Raw genomic sequence first — 16978 nt, 5'->3', positions numbered from 1 at the left:
TAGGAGAGGAGGCTCCTCTCTGCCTGTGTCCTCCATGTCCTCTCTCAAGGCCCTGGCCTGGGCACTGTGCCCAAATCTTCTCAGGCAAATCATTCCCCACATGGGTTGTTCTCCGGAAGTCTTCTTATGCTTCACTTCCTGCTCACCATATTGACTCCTTAGACCATGCTCAGCCTGACTCTCGCTGCTCAGCTCCCCCACACTCTGCTCAAACACCTGCCACTCACCGGTCCTTAGGCCCACATGCAGGTTCCTTCAGATCACAGACACCCCCCACACTGATAGTAAGTCAATGCTCGAGAACTTCTGACGGCTCTCTGCCTCTTTTCACTCCAACATTGCTCAGGTGCTTACTCTTGGCAAAGGCCTATCCTCCAATGGACACCTTTAGCTGGTTACTGAATCCACGCCTAAGCCTGAGAGTCGCTGCAGCGGTTGAACCCAGACTCCCAGCCCTCAGAAGCTCATAAGATCATAGATGAGAGGGAGGATGAGCCAGGATCAGGCTGTCACAAATGTCAGGATGAATGACGAGGCCTGAGGACGAAGATGAAGAGCCACAGGTGATGCCTTGGGGGGACAGTGCTCAGGAAACAATTTATAAAGAGATGACATTTGACCAGGACTCAACGAGGGAGTGAGACATTTGATAACCAGAACAAGAAATTCCAGACAGGGAGAAAAACAAGTACAATGGGCACGGCGTGCTTAGATGTTCAAGGAACATCAAGAAGGTCAGTCAGTGTGCCTGGAGCCAAATGAAAGAAAGAAAAATGGGGCCTGGGGGTGGGGGTGGGGGTGCCTGCTGCCAAGCCTGAGACCTGACTTAGAGCCCTGGAACCCACATATTGGAAGGAAAGAACCAACTCCCAAAAGTTGTCCTTGGATTTCACTGTATGTACTATTGTGGAACACGTGCTCTTACACACACACACACACACACACACATCTCATAGTGGAGCATTGAGTGAGGTGTGCACTCAGCATCTATCACAGCAGCTATTACAGAAGTGTCTGCGTGAATGAACAATTAGGAGGCAAAAGTCAGGCACGTAGGTTAAACCATCCAATATAAATAAACACGTTTTGCTATTTAAATTTAAAATAATTAGAAGGGAATGAAATTAAACTTTTTTTTATAATCAAGAGACTGGAAAGATGGCTTAGCAGTTAAGAGCACTTGCTGTTCTTGCAGAGGACCTGAGTTCAGTACTCACCATGCACACTGTGCGGCTTACCACCTGTAACTCCAGTTCCAGGAGATCTGATGCCCTCTTCTGGTCTCCCCGGGTGCCTGAACGTATGTGGTGAACATACATATAAGATAAACACACACATAAGATAAAATTTAAGTCTTTAAGAAAAGAGACGTGGGAAAATGACTCAGGGAGCCCGGAGAGATGGGCCAAGACTGAGCCCCGGGTCTACAGTTCCACGGAAGAGGAGGAGCCACAAGGACAGATGGAAAGAAGTGGCCCATGAATGGAAGAACAGAAGAGGGAGGCATCTTGGGAGTGGACCAATCATTAAAGAAGAATGAGCCACACCAAAGATGGATGAAAGCTCCAGAACAGGGGTCCTAAGATCTGGGCGCTGATTTGGCAGAGGGGACCTTGGCAATGGTTCTACCCATGGAGGAAGGAGCGCCACGTAACTGGAGAGTGTGCAGGCAGAGTGCTAGGTGAGGCTGCGAAGATAGCAACTGCAATTACACTTTCAAGGGAGCTCTGCTGTAGAGGCCCAGGGAAATCAGTTGATGGCGTGGATTGTGGGGGTCAAGGGATGACCTTATTTTAAGATGGTAGATATTATAGCATGTTTTCCATGCTGATAAGCATGATCCAGTAAAGAGCAGAGAGTAACAAAGCAGAAGAAAGAGGGGCCAGTGCAGAAACAATGACTCTGAGGAGAGGGGGAAGAGATGTACTTCAAGCAGAGAGTTGGGCCTTTGATGAAGGCGGGGACTCTTCACTTCTTGTAATAGGAGGGCAGAGCACTGTGCAGACTCAGTGTGCAAGCAGACTGATGGGCGTGGTGGAAAGTTTCCTTGCCTGGGTGAAAGAATGCACAAGGTCATCAGCTGAGGGTGGGGAGAGGGTGACAGAAAAGGAGGCTGAGGAGAGAGGAAAAGGTCTGTAGCAGCTCTGGAGAGAGGAAGAGCCAATTAACTAGGCGAGCAAAGGAGCACTCCCCACAGCATGGAGGGCTCCCCCGAGGCTCATGACCATGAATTTAAATGAAACAAATCAATATGGGTGTGGATTTTTCCCAGTCGTGATTGCAGGTGAGGAGCAGACAGTGAGTTGGGTTCAATCAGGACTAGAATTTTGCCAGGCAAACATTAAGAACGAGGCAGGGGCAAGATAGTTGATTATAATGACGCAAAGAACGATTATAGGGCTGGGCGTGGGAGTCAAATCCGGGTGTGGAGGGGAGGGGAGTAGAGTAGGGAGGGTGCAGGGTGGTAGCCGGAGAACACGGCAGTCGTGATTAAATATGCAGTGACATCACAGGTAATGAGGGGTGGGGTCAGAGGAAGAGGAAAAGACAAAGGAGAAGGAGGAGGAAGAGGAAGAGATGGAACAGGGGACTGGAGCAGTGAGGTCAACAAGCTGAAAGGGCACAGTGTTTCTATGACAACAAAAATCATTAAGTATCCTAACAAGCAGGTGATGGGGTCACATGAATAGGAGCGGATGTTGAGGAGGACAGGGGGGTAATGTCTCAAAGTAAAAGAACTTTTTAGTAAAATATGATCCCTGTGCCTCAACGGAGTCCAGGAATTACAGCAGAGCGAGAGAAAGCCGGAAAAGACACCGACAGGACAGGTGTGTGAGCTGTGATTCCTGGTGCTGGGAATTATCTAGAAATCAGGCAGACAAGGATCCAGTCTTATGGATGTTAGTCCAACTGAGGAAGCGGCAGAGTGACAAGACGCTATTGGATAGTGAGACACGTTAAGGAAGAACACAGAAGATGAATGTTATCCTCGGTGTCTGGCCACGGGGCTGTTTTCAGTTGGGCAGTCGGAATGACATGGCCTTGGTGTCAGGCAGAGGGGAAAGGAAGTTTCATAGCAGCAAGTTCAAAATCAGGGGCCAGGGCTGGGGAAACGGCTCAGCAGCAGGTAAAGGTGCATGCTGCTGAGTCCAACAACTTGAGTTCAATCCCCGGGCACCACACCATGGAAGGAGAGCACTGACACACGCTGTGTGCCATAGCATGTGTCTGCAGGCTTGAACACACACGCATACACACATACACACATACAATAAAGAAAGGATGGAGGAAAGGAAGGAATGAAGGAAGGAAAGACACTTAAAATGAAACCAAACCAGTGTCAAGAAAGACTTACAGGGCTGGCATCCAAGTCAGAAAGGCGAACTCTGCAAACCCCTAGGAAATAAGACTCTGAACCACAATGTGCATCTCTCCTAAGGACATATCGGCAATGGAAAGAATGTTCTAGTGGATCTTTTTGTGTGGTCAGAAAAGTTACAGCACGCTCAACACGCGCTTTCTAGAAAACGATACATCTCGTCTTCTTTTGCCCTTAACCAAATCCCTCTTCCTTTGTCTAGAATCGAAGAACATTTTAATTCTGTTTGCGTTGTTGGCGGAACATTAAAATTACATCATTGGTTTTCTTTCCCACTTGTCCTCATTTTTTTATTTTATTGTTATTCGGTGCAAAACAAAAAGCTGTGATCAGATGAAGACAATAGGGAATGGTTGGAGGAAGCCTGGGGAAATAACCTCCCTCCCCCTTGAGTTTCGCCTCTGCTCGAGCCTGAGATGTTCATATGCATAAAAGGGCCAGAAATCCATCACAAATGGCAGAAAATTGCACTGCATTAAATTCAGAGCCTTTGACTCTGACAGCTCAATCTTCAAGAGTGGTGCTTCTGGGATGTTCAAGAAAGGGAATAAAAGCTATTTTGCTTATCTGTTTCATATTTTGGAGGAATCTATTCCACTGCATTATCCAGGAAGATTTTGCTCAGAATCTCATCAGTTTGTTTAGAGCTCACTTGCACAAGCTCTTGACTTCAACTCGAGGGCAAAAGCTCAGAGAGTATGGGCTAGGCTGGGGAAAGCAGGGCCTTGTAGGAGCCAAATCAAGGGAAATGAAATGCCTTTCAAAATGAACCGAACTCCTTGAGAATCAGACGCTGGAAAGAAAACTTGGGTTCTTAGAATCATCACCCTGGCTGCTTCCCAGGCGTTTGTTCATTCAACCTACACTAGATCTGTCTGTGACAGGGTACTTGGCCTCCTCTAACAAATCATTCCATCTTCTGTGGCACAATGCAAAAGGTTCTTCCTTTCCTGTTGATCCCGGGTCACCCCTCCACAGCATCCCACTCAGAACAAAGCCAGGCTCCTGTCTGCCTTGGGTCCAGCATCTCATTTCGCTTCTCCATGGGACTGCTGCCTGAGGGGGGCCTCTTTCCAGACCACTTCCGTCCGGATCCACAATGGTTAGCGAGGCTCCCACGCTGGAAATCACATTCAGATATACTTTTGATCGCATTGTTGTTGGGAACCTGAGCAGGGTGGGCACAACAGAGGCCAAGGGATGAAAAGCAGCTGTCTACCACGCCGCTCTGGTAGACACTGTGGATACCCTGCAGAGCCAGGACTGGCTCCCACCCCTTCTTCTCCTCAAGAACCAAGGCCAGACATCACACAAAGGCGGGAGATATGTGTTTTCTTTTGTGACTCATTTAAAACATATACCTTTCAATTACATTTATTTGTTTACTTATTTAATTGTCTGTGGGGGTGGGGGTGGTGGATATGTTTGTGGCATGCATTTGTCAGAGGACCACCTGAGGGAGTTGGTTCTTTCTTTCCACCGATACGTCCTGGAGATCCAGTTCGGTTCATCAGGCTTGGCAGCAAGAACCGTTAATTCACTGAGCCATCTTGCCAGTCCTGTGAGTCAGTCTAGAAAGATGGCCGAAGTTATGTATCTCATCAGATTTATATGCCTAATTAAGAATCCCACGTTAAGACTATACCCTCCCCAACAAGGGTGAGCCAGCTTCATTTGAAAACCTCTGCTCCAAGTAAAAGCTTTCTAGCCCGGCACTGAGCTGGGCGGGCTGGACATTCCACAGCTTTCAGCAGAAGACCTGAAGCAAGTCAGACTTTCCACCCATCTTTTGAATCGAGCTGCATGTATGCTCGTGCGTCTCACAGGCCAGCGCCACTGCTCTGAACAGGCCACAGTCCCATTCTCAGGGACGTCACAGTTGAGCGGGAAGAGAGCAGGTAAGAAACTGTACTTGCCCAATGATGTTGTCATCCAGCAGCGCTGCAGCAGGTAGGAGGACGTGGCATGCAAGGGGCTGAGGTGCGCAGCCTTGGGGGCTTCTGACGGAACTCCTCAGAGGAGGCTGCTGAGTAGTGGAAAAGTTTTGCATTCGTTTAGAAAAAAAAAAGTTGTTTTTCTAATCCCAGCTTTGACCCTAATTTAATAGGCAAGCTGGCCACATTCCCAGTGCAATGCAATACTTCAGACTCCCTTGTTCTCTGTGCTCAGGGCCACCACCCCATCACCTCCCATCATATGCTCAAGAACCCACTTCTCTTCGTCCACCAGCCTCTTTTATGCAGCTGCTGCTCCTTGCAGAAACCAGCAGCCCCCAGGCAGGCAAAACTGGGACACAACTTGGGCCGCTAATGAGGAGATGATGTTCCTCTAATGAAAACAGGACACGGTGCTGGGAGCCCACCATGGATGAATAATTACCTCCTAATTAAACACTGTTCCCCCGCCCCATTTATGTATTCACTGTTAACTGTGAGTGAAACTTGCTTCATGCAAGACTCAGCTTGGACACACACTCCTATGGAGTCGTCGGGAAGGCTTTTCTCCCACAGTGCTTAGCATAGCACTGACGGTCTTCTTTAGAAATGAGAATATCAAGACCTGGAGTAATGGCTCAGCCGTTCCGAGCATTCGTTGCTCTCCCCGAGGACCTGAGCTCAGTCAACTACCTTTAACTCTGGCTCCAGGGGATCCGATACCCGATTCCGGCCCCTGTGGGCCCCTGCATTCATGTGCACATACCCACACATGTGCGTGTAATTAAAATAAAATCAATCCTTTTAAACACTTAAATGGAAAATATTCCCTGTAGCTCTGGATTCTCTTCAGACTGATGATCTTCTCTGGGACTTTCTTAAAGATTTATTTGTTTACATGTGTGTTTGAATGCGTGTGTGTGTGTGTGTGTGTGTGTGTGTGTGTGTGTGTGTAAGCATGCACCCGTGGGAGGCTGAAGAAAGGTCCTGGCTACCTCCCTCTATTATTTTATACCTGTTTCTTTGAGACACAGTGTCCCTAATCCTGGGGATATTGTTGTGTTGCCTTGGCTAGCTTGGGAGTCAGCGAGCCCCAGTGATCCTCCTGTCTCTGAGACTCTCCCATCCCTTGAAGTTGGGGTGTGTGCTGGATACCCACTTATTACATGGGCGCTGAGATCCGAACTCTGGTCCCTGCAATTGCAGCTGTAGTTTCTTCAACATGGACCTCTGGGTGACTGTGATGGGCAGACCTCCTCTCCTAAGGGATGGGCATGCATTTATTGAAAATATGTACTGCACAATCATTTATCCACCACAAGGTCTTTAAGGTGACCTTTATCCTTAATAAAAGTAAATATAAACTCAAATTTCGGAAAGTGTTTCTGCTCTTTTTTTTTTTTTCACAAGCGTGTCTTGTCAGCACTGATTGGAGTATCAGTGTGTTACCGCCTAGTCCAGCAGATGAGGCGCTTATAGCTGAAGTAGGGATATCAGTTCCCTCTCTTTATGATTGCTCATTCAGGCTTGTGAGTATTAGCATTAGCTTCAAACGAGAGCAATCTCTTAAAACCATTTGTCTATTTAATGAGGAGCACATTGATTTAGAGCTAGATTACCTAATCTCTAGAAATGAAATGTAAAAATTATGGGACTATAAAAAATAGTGCACTGATAAGAAAGGATAGCAAATCAACTCTTGTGTGCATTGGACGCTTACTCTTGTATCTCCCTGGGTCATGCAGACCGCACAGCCAGTCAATAAAGTGCCCAAGTGTCTTACTTAAGGTTTCCATTGTTGTAAAGAGAAACCATGACCTTATAAAGGAAAACATATAACTGGGTGGCTTCCATTTTCAGAGATTTAGTCCGGCGTCATCTGGCGTAAGCATGGTGGTGTGCAGGCAGACATGGTGCTGGATTCAAGAGCCCTACATCTTGATAGACGGGAAACAAGAAGTGGTCTCTCTCACTGGGGTTAGCTTGAGTATATATGAGACCTCAAAGCCCAGCTCCACAGTAACACACGTTCTCCAACAAGGCCACACCTCCTAATAATACCATTCCCTTGGGAGACATTTTCTTTCAAACCACCATACCAAGTAAGGACTCTGAGGGCTCTGGTCAACTCATATCATAAATATTGGTAAATTTTAGTTACAAATGCAAATTCAGTACTTGCTGCATCAAACACATGCATTTTTGTAGTCTAATGGCTCTAAAATTAAGATGCATCTCACCTAGTTTTTCAATGAAAAATTCTTCCTTATGTACACAAAATAGCAGCGATCAAGGGAATCTTTGGTTAAACAAGATTTGGTAAACTCAGGCTGGAACTAATTGCTTCACGTCTTGAGCACCTGCGTTTCTTCAGGATCACTGTTCGACACTGGTGTTCTAGAGTCTTGCTTCTCAGAGTGCGGTTTTGGAAGCGCACCAAGTGTGTCTCTGAGAGGACCCTCAGTCCCTACCTCCTGATCAACTCTCCTCAGCTGGAACCCAGTAACTATGTGTCTCAGTTCAGTTTCTGTTGCTGTGAGGAGATACAGCTCTCCATTATCACCATGGCAGGGAGCATGGCGGCATGCAGGCAGATGTGGTGCTGGAGGAACTGAGCGTCCTACGTCTTTCAGGCAACAGGAAGTCAACTGAGACACTGGGTGGTATCCTGAGCAGAGGAAATCTCAAAGCCCGGCCCCACAATGACACCCTTCCTTCAACAAAGCCATACCCATTCCAATAAGCCACACCTCCTAATAGCGCCACTCCCTATGAGATTGTGGGGGCCATTTACACTCAAACCACCACACTGTGTGAACAGGAGCATTTGAGAAGCCTGCTTTCCAGACATTGGAATTCCAGACTTCCCCAGAAGGGGCTTCCACTGTACTTAGTGGAAACAGACAGCCTTCAAAGGTGAATGAAGCACCTCGCCGGTGCCTGCTCCTTCAAGACTCAGCTCTGCGGGTGTACAGGCAGTGGTGTGCTGGGAAGTGGATAGCTTTGACAGTGGAAGAGCTGAAAGCAAAATAGAAAAGACCCACCAAGCCAATTTATCACATTTCCCAATTATGTATTACATATACACATATTTACATATCCTATGTTATTCATATATATGTATATATGTGTATATATATTCATATGTATTTCTCCAGTGGCTGATTTAAATCCACCAACGCTGTCAAGAGACCTTCTAGAGCCAATGAGAGTCACTTCCAGTGCACGACACTCCAGGACACCTTTCCTCCTGACTCTCCCCGTGTCTTTTAAAGGTCAAGTCTTTTTGGTTTTGTTCTTTTTTTTGACAGTATCTCACTATGTAGCCTTGGCTGGCCTAGAATTCCTCAGTGCCTCACCTGGGCAGCTCTCCAGCAAGATAGAACCAAATCATATTACTTTGCTTGATTCAGTGTCTGAATCGAACCCAAAATGATGGCCCCACCCCAAACCGTCCCAGGTCTAATCCTGGAATGCCTGCAAATGCTGGACCCAGTTGCCCATCAGCTGATTTTCAGATGGAGAGATTATCCCGGATTATCTGAGAGAGCGAGTTGTACTTGCCAGGGCCCTGGCGTATCAGAAAGAAAGACAGGGCCATTCCAGGGATGCAGAGCGAGAAAGATGCCATCAGGGTGGATAGAGGACCAGGAATCAATAACCCGTGCAGCCGGAGAGAAGCAGAAAAAGAGCAGAAGAAGCCGCCAGCCCTGCTCACACCTTGATTTTAGTGAAACTGAATTAGGGAGGCTGCTTTGAACTTCTGACCCCCAGAACTGTAAGGGAATGAATCTGAGGTGTTTTAGTAACTAAGTGATAATTTGTTACTCCATCCCTAGAAAACAGACATAACTTGTCTTTGCAGATCAGTAATGCTTAATCCTGACCTTGCACCGGAATCCATGAGAACAGATACAAGGTACAGATGCCAAGGTCCCTGAAGGAGTGATTTGGATTTCATCATGATCTTGGCATGGAGGTTTCATTTACTTAAAAACTTTTTAATGTAGATTTTATTACACTTATTTATTTGGGGGGGGGGTGCACACTGCACAGCATGTGTGTGGAGGCCAAAGAACAACTTGTGATAGTCACTTTTCTCCTTCCACCTAACAAACAGCCCCATGCCCTGTGCTAACCAAGCTGAGGTCAAGGGTCAGACTGGGTGAATGGGCCTGTGTACCCAGACTGAGCTCAGACAAGGCAGAAGGGAGCCAGCCCAGCTGCATGCCTTCCACCCTGATGTTGCTGAACTTAACTAGGTAGCAGATACACTTGGTAACAGACTCCAGTCTTGTAGCTGACTTGGGCCAAGACACTGAAGCCGACTTTCCTTCCATAGTAAAAAGGTTCCAGCTGAGGTCCAATAGTGTCTGATTGGCCTAAGCTAGGATCTATGCCCTGGGGAACAGGTTACATGTATAGTGTTATTAAAATTGTATCTAGCAGTAAGGAAGCAATTCCCCGAAAGGGGATCAAAATGTGGCTGGACTGTTATGTCATTTGACATTCTGGTCAGAGAACCAGTCCCATGTTTGCATAGATCAAAATCAGTGCCTCATCTCAGGCCCCATCAGCAGGCTCACCTCTCCCCGGTCCTGACCAGAAGGAGCACAGGGCATCCCAAGGTGACCTCATCAGGGGCACTGGTGTTACTTTAGCACTATTCATAGTCAGTCCCAGGCAGCAGAGCCTGCCAGGATGACATTCTGCCCTACAGAACACCAGCCTTTGCAGCATCATCCTGGGTTCAAATACCAGGGCTGGGTCTTTGGAAAGGGAGGAGGTAGGGAATGGGTCAGGGAGGAATTAGGGGAGGAATATATATATTCATGTATGGTTGCATGAGCTTGTAATTCCATTACCGGGGAGGCAGAGATAGGCAGATCCCTGGGATTTCCTGGCCAGCCAACCTGGTTTACTTGGTGAGTTCCAGGTCAATGAGAGGCCCTTTTCCAAGAAAAAGTTGAATGACTGACACCTGAGGAAGGATGCTCCAGGGTGTCTTCCTGCCTGCATGTGAACACCACCCCTACCCCAGTGTGTGTGTGTGTGTGCGCGCGCGCGCGCGCACACACACACACACACACACACACACACACACACACGGTTGGAAAAGAAGGAAGGGAGGGAGGAAGGAAAGAGTGCATTGTTGCCAGACCTCAGGTGGAATCTTTTTGCTACTAAAGGAAGGTTGGCCTCTGTGTCTTGGCCTAAGCCAACTGCAAGGCTGGAGTCCATTACCAAGAGCATTTGAGGTTCCCCTCCTTATGTGTCTGTAACTAGGCAAGAGATTAAACAATGGGTTTGCTAAAGACTGATGAACAACCCAACACAATAAATCTACCCCATGCTACCCCTACTACCAACGTACTTTTAATCATCCCACAAGCTTTCTATACCCATCCACTCATTTCCAGATAAACCATCACTGTAAAAATTGTCTGTGTCCAAAGGACAGGAGGAATGGGCCATTAACAACAATCTGATTCCTACAAATGGCACCAAGAGCTGCCCTTGATGTGAGCCTCCAAAGCGCTAATGAGCTCCTTTGCTGATGGGTGAGAGCCCAGCATCACCTCTCAAGAGAGGGAGCTGGGGAACAAATGCTATTTAAAAGACTTCTCTCTAATTTGCAATCAGAAACCAAAGCTGGGGACTCACACAGACCCAGCCATTCTTCGGTATCTTGGTCCACGATAGGGCCATCGTTGACTCTCTGCCCCAGTGTCCTGAGGAATATCGATCCGATATCGAGAACTCTCATTATTCCTGTGTCTTGGCTTGTTTGGAATCCAGTTTTTGGCTATGCAGTGGTATAAGGCATTGGATTAACAAGGACAGTTGCTCCCAGTGGGCCTCCACCATTATTTATGAGGAATTGACACACTAGGACAGTCCCTGAGCCTGGGGCGTGTCACCTCCTGAGATGTCACTTATAATGCAGGACTTAATGAGGCCAGTGTGCAGTGAATAAGAAAATTGGTTTCTTGCGAGTGTGAACATTTGCCTATCGGTACACTGAGACGGCAGAACGGCCTATTGATAGCTTAGATGGGCAGATCGAGGAGGGTGGGAGGAGAGCGGAGATGGGGGAAGATTTGTGCGAGAATCAAATTTGCCAGCCCACTGGGTTCCCCACATGTCGCTAGAGTTGCTAGCTTCTTGCTCTCTACCCCAGAAAGGAAATCAATGCGTCAGAGAGGGGGGGTAGGACTCAGCGAAGGAGTGACTCACTCAGCGATGGTTGAGCTCAGCATCCCTGCTCCTCTCACCACAGAAGGGGCTCATGGGCTAAGGCCGAGACTGCTGTTCACTCATCCCAGGCCTTTCCTGCCTTGCTTCTCGCTGAACTCAACTCAGAGGTAGGGAGATACTTTAGTAATGGATAGGGACAAGGAAAGATGGTCCCAGCTTCAACCCTAAGTCACCACTGAGGGAAGCCAAAGGCAGCAAAGGGCCACTGTGGCTGGTAATAACGTGTCCCTTCTGTCCTTTCCTTCTCTGAGCCTTGCCTTGCCCATGGGGAAGCAGTCCTTCCTTGCCAGGCGGCAAGGCCTAAGTGCTCCTCAGTCTGTGGGAAGCCCTGCCCATCCCCATCAAGGCTCCATCACACTTTTGGGTGATTTAGTCTCTATAGCAACCCTAATGGGGAGGACTTTGCATTCCCAATTCACACCCAAGGAAAAGAAAACTGAGAGGAACCAAGAGCTCTGAGTGACTCTGTGTACAGCATGGACGGAAACCAGCTTTACCCATTTCTCCAAAGCTGACACTCTTGAAGGCTCTTCCCAGGTACCCACTGAGGGGGGCGCTAATGCACAAGGGTCAAGTCACTGTTAAAGCCCTTCTGTGAATGCATAAAAAACAAAACATAGCAAAAATGTCAGGAGGCAGGGGAGGTGGCTCACCAGTTAGGAGTGCTTGCTGCTCTTCCAGAGCAACTGAGTTTGGTTCCCAACACCCGTATCAAGCTGCTCACCACCCCCAGCAGCTCCAGCTCCGATGGGATCTGGCCCCTGCAAGCACCCACACACAAGTGGCATACACAAACAGTGGCAAACACATATGCACATAGATAATCATAAAAATAAAGCTTTAAATGTAAACAAATCCCAGCACTCAGGAAACAAAGCAAGAGAGTTTGAGGCTACCTCAGCTACATGAGTGCTTGTCTCAAACACAGCACTAAAAGCAAAAAATGCAAGCTTCTTGTGCTCAGGCTGTTTCTAACCGCTACTGGGATCTCCATGACTTTCTGGGCTGATCAAGGGAGATGATTGTTATGCAAATGTGTGAGCCAGGCTATTGTAGATGCTCTATTCAAGAAGTAAATAATTCTTTCAATAGGGCACATATTATTAGTAACAAATTATGTGAAACACTCACACACAACTGGTGGTGACATGGGCCCCAGAGGGTCGCCAATGTCAGCGGTGTGTAAGAGGCAGTTTTATGAGTGCCCTCCCTACTGATTTGACACAGACCATCTGGGACTCCACACCTGAAATTCTAAGCTGTTCTTCAGGGGATACTGAAGTTCATGGTCCCTCTGGGAGAGTGGTTCTCTTCCTGTGGGTCACAACCCCTTTGGGGTCAAATGACCTTCTCATCGGGGTTGAACATCAGATATCCTGCATATCAGATATTAACATTGACTCAGAACAGTGGCAAAATCGCAGCTATGAAGTAACAACCAAATAATTTTGTGGTTGGGGGTCCCCACAACATGAGGAACTGCAGTAAAGGCTCGCAGCATTGGGGAGGTTGAGAACCAGTGTTCCAGGAGGTGCTCTGCATAGGGTATGCTGACTCTTCATCAGGCAGTGAGCTAAGGAGGAAAGGAGAAGGGTCCTGGGTTCTAATCTCAGGCCAGCAGCTCCCCAGCTGTGTGGCCTTAGGCTGGTCTCTCTGGGCTTCAGTGGCCACAGTGCCCCGGATTAAATGATTGTGGGCACATCCTCCACCTCTAATAGTGGATGACTGGAGGCAGGGTCTCTAAAAGGCACAGAGAGAGGGGACTGGCAGAGAAGCTGAAGAGGGAGGAAACTCTATAGGTGCACTGGCTAGGTATTTTTTGTTGTTGTTTGTTTGTTTGTTTTTATCAACACGAGACAAGCTATGGCTGTGGGAGAAGAGGAATCTATGGCTGAGGAAGTCATGGGGAGCAAGCCAGTGAGCGGAGTTCCCCCCATGACTTCTGCTTCAGTTCCTGCCTCTAAGTTCTTGCCTTGAGTTCTTGCTCTGACTTCCCTTCATGACGGACCATAATCAGGACATCAAGTTACTTTTGATCATGAAGTTTAAATAAAAGACAAATTAAACAATGGGTCTGTGCAGATTCACTGCCCTGTGAAAGCAGCAAAGTGCTTCACTGTGACCCTTGTCTCTAACCTAGCTTCTTACAGACGTAGTGTAGCCCAACCCAGGAAAAGTGCACTAGTTCTAGAAACTCCTTCTGCACAGATTTTAGAGATCTGCTGGGAAATATTTGTTTATACTGTGTGAAGGGTTTTGCAGTCCAAATGGACTTACAAAGTTGACAGGTGCCTTTTACCTGCTCAGACACAGAATGGGAAACCATCTTTAGCTAATTTGTGCATACTGTACATTTCATATTTGTGTTAATTCAGATATGTACGCTACCTTTAAAAGTTTATATGCTTGTAGAAAAAAAAAAAAGAACCAGACACTAATGAAAACAAGTAGCCCAGGTGATCTAGCCTCTCAGAATGCCTCTGTGGCAATTTCCTCAAAAATCTACATCCAGGATAGCTTCAAAGCTGCTAGCTGAGAGGGCTGAGTGTTATGCACTGCTCCAGTCAGGACCTCAGATAAGATCTACACTTTCCATTATTCAGACTCTGAACAACAAAGGATACAGCCAGCTATCCCAGGACTTGATCCCAATTTTCTCAGAGTTCCCTAAAGATGACATCACCCCCAGACAACAGGAAGTAATTTAAGAACACGATGCCCACATTTGCAAGAGGTAGGGTGATGGTTTTTGGTTGTTTGGTGGGTTATAGATGTTTTTCATTGTTTAGGGGGATTAATTTCAAGTTGTTATTGGTCACAGTAAGGGAGGAAACTAAGCAAAGGTTAAATTCAGAAATCTCTTTCTGAAAAGAAAATAGGGGGATTTGGGAATGATAGAATAAAAGTGTAGATTATTGACTCTGCTTTTAGACAAAAAGAAACTACTAGTCTCAAATAGCTTGCATTGGTATGGATTTTTGTTTATTGATACAAATGTAAGGCTATTTTTGTTATAACATGCTGTATACATGTTTCTACTCTTGTTTTGGATATTGTACCTATGCAGCTCATTTTAAAATGTAATGTAAAGTTCTAGTCCTTGAAAGCTATTATTAAAAACTATTTAGGATAATTAAGAAAAGCAGGCTGGTAGCTAGTCATCTATAACAATCAACTTGTAGTCATGTTAGGTATGCTTCCAAAGTTAAACAGATATATTTTAGGTAGATAAATGGTCTTCAAATACTTCAGAGACCATCAGAATGTGTCATTTAAGATGTTTCAGTAACATGAGGCTTTTCATGACAGTGAGATAGTTCTGCTCCTGGAAGCATTTTTTTTTTTAAAAAAAAGGTTGATGGGCATTGAAGAACCCCATGTAAATTTTATTTTCAATGTGGCAAAGCTAGACACTTGGCAAGAAACTGTCCTAGCCTCGATCGTTGACAGTAAACTGCCCAAATTAGACAAGCTGGACACAAAAGAAGGCAACTGTCAAATTTTGCCAAGACAAGGTAGGACAGTCCTTCAAAAGTTCTGCTTCACAATAAAGTCTGTCAAATATTCTAGGTTTGTAGGCTGAAGATGGGTACCCCAATGGGTAATTGTTCCGACTGCCAGATGTCTCTGTCATTTCTATAGGTTGGGAAGTTGTTTGCTCTGCATTTCCTGTTTATTTTGGTAATATTTTGTCCTCTTCAGGTCTCTGATGGGGTTGAAGACTAAATACTTAAACCATTTTCTTTGTTATCAAATTCAGGAAAGAAACTTACAAAAGAGATGTAAAGTTTATGAGACTGAGAGACATAAAGCTTAAGTTGTGTATATATGAAGATGATTTAAGGTCTAAAAAGAATTTTTTAGTATGGTAATACAAGTTATAATAGAAAATGATTTAGGTTTAAAAGTTTGGATCCACCAAGACAGGATAGATAATATTTTCTCTGATATTGCCAAATACAAATGAACTGGACATTGTAGATGTAATTCTTACCTGATAATTGTTCTTATTACATGTAGTTTTACTGCGCTAGAGTTAAACTCTTTTCTTTTTATTTAGACAAAGAGGGAGAAATGTTGAGGAATATTTATTTACACTGTGTGAAGATGTGTCACTGTGATTGGCTTACTAAAGAGCTGTGCGGCCAATAGCTAGGCAGAAGAGACTAGGCGGGACTTCTGGGCAGAGAGAGGAACTTGGGATGGATCTAGATACATGAGAATTGCCAGCAAAATAATGAAAAAGTTAGACATATGGTATAGAGGAGAGATAACCAAGCCATGTGACAGAATGCAGATCTCTAGAAACAGATTAATTTAAAGTTATAAGAGCTAGCCGGAAAAAGTCTAAGTTTGGACCAAGCTTTCATACATATTAAGAAATCTCTGTGTCATTATTTGTGAGCTGGCAGCCCAAAGGAAAGTCTGAATACAGAGATCCATACTAGGGCACAGCTGGTGCTAAGAGGGAGTCTAATATAGGGGGAGCATTCAGTTGGGAATCTGCAGCCTGGGTCCTCCAGGCTCCAAGACTAAAGATCCTTTCCTGAGTTCATCTCCCTCTTGGGGTTGCAGGGCCACTTCTTAAACAGGCTCTGGGCTTAGACCCCTGGGACTATGATTTGATGATTCTGAGGCCTCTCTCTTGTCCTTCAGTACCTTATGTCCACCAGAGCCTGTCTTTGTCACCAAGCTGTTGAAAGCAGCCTCACATGGTGCCACCCAGCAACGGTCAATAAAGACCAAGGGGGAAAAGCCACTGTAGCCTCAGTTCTGTACAAAGTGTCTCAGTTCCAAATTGCCACTTGTACCTCTGCACATGCTTAAAGTTAACATGCCAGTTACTTTTTGACAGCCTGTTTCTAATACCACAGCTAAAATCACTCTGCTCCTGAAAGAACACAGGGGGTGGGGCACAGCACTGGCTGTGCTCCAGAAAAGACCTTTGTGTTGAAAAACAGTCCTCTTCCTGCTGTTGTTAATCTAAGCCACAAAGAAACTATGGGTGCAGAGACACTGTGCCCAACTTTCTAGGTTCCTTAGCCAGCTTGGAGAGTGCTGGGGACAATGGCATCTGTGTTGTGATAAGTGCCCCTGTCCTGTTTGATGTGTCCTTGCCGTCACATTACAAGTCTCTCTGTCCTTTCATATACCGACTAGGTGGTTTCACAGGCTGGTCTGTGACCAGAGGCGCAGACCACAGCCAGGACTATTAGCAGTCACGCTCTAGCATAGGATTTCTCAGGTCCTTTGGATGCTGGGTGGGGAACAGTCCTATCAGAAGCACACAGAGGTTCTAGTTTCTGTCAGCTTCCTGGAGTCCCCAGTACAGGAGTTCTCTAAGAGGTGTCTAGTCTCCTCTTGAATAATGACATACTTTATTGAGCATTATTTTCTGACTTGTTCT

This window comes from Arvicola amphibius, chromosome 14 (assembly GCF_903992535.2).
Source record: "Arvicola amphibius chromosome 14, mArvAmp1.2, whole genome shotgun sequence".
NCBI lineage: Eukaryota > Metazoa > Chordata > Mammalia > Rodentia > Cricetidae > Arvicola > Arvicola amphibius.
Note: the sequence above shows the minus strand (reverse complement) of the source record.